Source organism: Papaver somniferum, chromosome 5 (genome assembly GCF_003573695.1).
Source record: "Papaver somniferum cultivar HN1 chromosome 5, ASM357369v1, whole genome shotgun sequence".
Lineage (NCBI taxonomy): Eukaryota > Viridiplantae > Streptophyta > Magnoliopsida > Ranunculales > Papaveraceae > Papaver > Papaver somniferum.
The window spans coordinates 31,369,361-31,372,265 of NC_039362.1; positions in this window are offsets into that span (position 1 = coordinate 31,369,361).

The following is a 2,905-nucleotide window of genomic DNA, read 5'->3' on the forward strand; positions in this document are numbered from 1 at the left end:
TCCTTTAGTCAAATATATGAGACATTCCTTACACTCATATAAAGCATTCCAAAGGTGCATGTTGTCCTCATAAAGTTTCACCCGTTCCTTGCTCATAAAGTTTCACCCAAAGGTGCATGTTGTTTATGAACTTTTTCCAAAAACTAAACCTACAAAGAGGAGGTAATGGAAATTCCTTGTTAAGTTGTAGACCAATAAAATGATTAGTATAAACCAAAGCCATAACAATTCTTCTATACTTGAGATGCTCCACACAAACCGCATGTTTCGGTGTAAATGTTACACATAGTCCTTTACTAAAAAAATGTACTACGCATGACCAAGTATACGCCAAAAGATGGCCACACTCCGACATTCTCATTCAATGCTCCCATTTGATCGGTGCATTTCCCTCCGGGCCTTTAACACTAATAAGCAATTCTTTAAAAGTCGTTTCTTTGTTCTCCATCGAACCTTCTAGCATCATTGAGATATAAAACTCCTTGTATTTTTCTAGTCGGGAAGCCATCTTCTTTCTTATGTATTGACATTGGGTGAGATTCTCCTCAACCGCTCCACCTAAGTGTCCCAATTATTGGGAGGCAATGTGAAACCCACAATTTCCATCCTTTGGGACATCTTCGGCACCAATAACGAACTCTCTAATAATTTGAGGGAGTTGTACGCGATACTCTTCCAATATCGGTTTTACTACCTTCCTCTGACGACCTCTTTTCTTCACAACATCTCCTTGACTTGCTTGACTCTCAAGAGGTGGAGTGTCATTTGGATTCAAGTTTGAAACCGTTGGTGTAGTTGTTTCTTTCCTCGTTCGACCCATTTTCTTTACAACAACTTCCACACTTGCTTGACTCTCAAGAGGTGGAGTGCTATTTGGATTCAAGTTTGCAACCGTTGGTGTGGTTGTTTCTTTCCTCGACCGACCTCTTTTCTTTACAACAGCTTCCACACTTGCTTGACTCTCAAGAGATGGAGTGCTATTTGGATTCAAGTTTGAAACGGTTGGTGTAGTTGTTTCTTTCCTCGGACGACCTCTTTTCTTTATAGCCGTCTCCTCTTTGTATTCTTCCTCGGTATAATCATGTTTGTATAGATCACATTTTGTACTCAAATACTCTTTAATTTTTTCCTTTTCTTCCTCCCTTGTCTTTGTGGTAGGTGGTTTACTTGCTGGATCTTGTTTCCCCGGTTCTTAAAGTTCTTCCATAAAAGGGTAAATAATCGGCATCAACATGTGCTTCATAGTTTGTTTGTCCAACCTATTCAACGTGGGGTACTTGTCGAGGATTATTCTCCCAAGTTCCATGTCTCCAAACTCTTCACCGGGATCTTCTCTTGGAGACGAGGTGAAAGATAGTTGCTTCCAATAAGGATCAATATCTTCAATCGGAATCGAAATTTTATATCTACCAAGCACATGACGACATGAAAGTCCGATATCCTTCATTATCCGACACTTGCAAGGATGGATTGGGTCATCATACTCTTAATCCAACATGAGATGTTTCATCATAAAACGCATTGCCCAATGCGAAACGTTGGAATGTATACCAACACGCAACCAATCATCCTCCTTAAACTCCTTCAACTTCTTGTACCTACTTTCTCCTAATTGCTTTCTTATCTCGTTGATATCATTATTAGTGTACTCATGGATAACATGTTGCACCGTTACAATACCATTTTGACTCGTGAAAAGTAGACCTTTTAGTCTCGCATGAGCTTGCTCTACCATACTTGTGGAGTCAAGTTTGAAATGTTTATAGTCGTAAGTAAAAGCATACACAAACCTCTCTTTGTGTGGCGTCAACCATTGTCTCTTGCAATATGCCACTACTTTGGGGTAATTAGTGCCCCAATCATGCTCCAACTCCTTCAAGTTTATCTCATATCTTTCCACACTCATCGACCAAACCAACTTATCCCACGCTTTCATGAATAACCCAAATTTGATCTCACATTCTTTCCATTCTTCCTCTTCTTTGTTTTTCTTTTTCTTTTCCTCTCTCCCCTCTTTAGTTAGTTTACTAAGACGTTCATCTTCCTCATTTTCACGTTTAGTACCTTTCTTTGCCTTTGGATTTTGGATATGATTCCTACAATTCTTTCTAAGATTGCATTGTATATGCCAAGTGCAAAGCAAATTTTGTGCCTTGGGAAACACTATCCTCACGACGTTCCATTATTGCTTTCTCATTGTCGGTCACTACAACCCCGGGAGTCTCGTCTTCGTGGTAGAGAAGCTTCAAAGTTTTCAATGTCCAAATATAGCTATCATCCTTCTCACGATCCATAAAACACCATTCCACCTTGAACGATTGCTTATCTGAGGTTTGTCCTACAATATTCAACAAAGGAATATTGTACCTATTCGTCTTATTAGTACAATCCATGAATAAAACTTGGTAAAAGTACCGGGCCAATTCAATCATATCGGGATGCGCAAGAAAAATACGATCCACCTTCCCCTCCGATGACTCGTTGTGTCTTACCGTGTAGTTGTATTTGTGTGCCAACCATTGTGATTCTTCCATTACCTTTCTTCCATCCCATTAAATTCTTTTGATAGTTGCCTTGGCCGCATAAATTGTAGACAATGAAGAAAGGTTGTTCTTGTCATCCCCCTTGAACTTATTAAGGAGCTTGCTTGGTTTAATTTCCCAACTTGTTCTTACTTGTTCGAACTCGTGCGGTTTCAACTTGGCAACTTGGGAGTGACCAACAAGACTTTCCGGATCTTTATGGTTATGCCAACCAACATCAACTCTATTCATTCTCCACATGTTATTGGTGTCTTTGTTCCTCTAAAAATAATCTTGAATGGGCATCCACACTTCTTTCACTTCGTCTTGTACACCCTAGTCGTCTTCTTATCATAAACATAACCCTTTCTCTTGTGACGTGC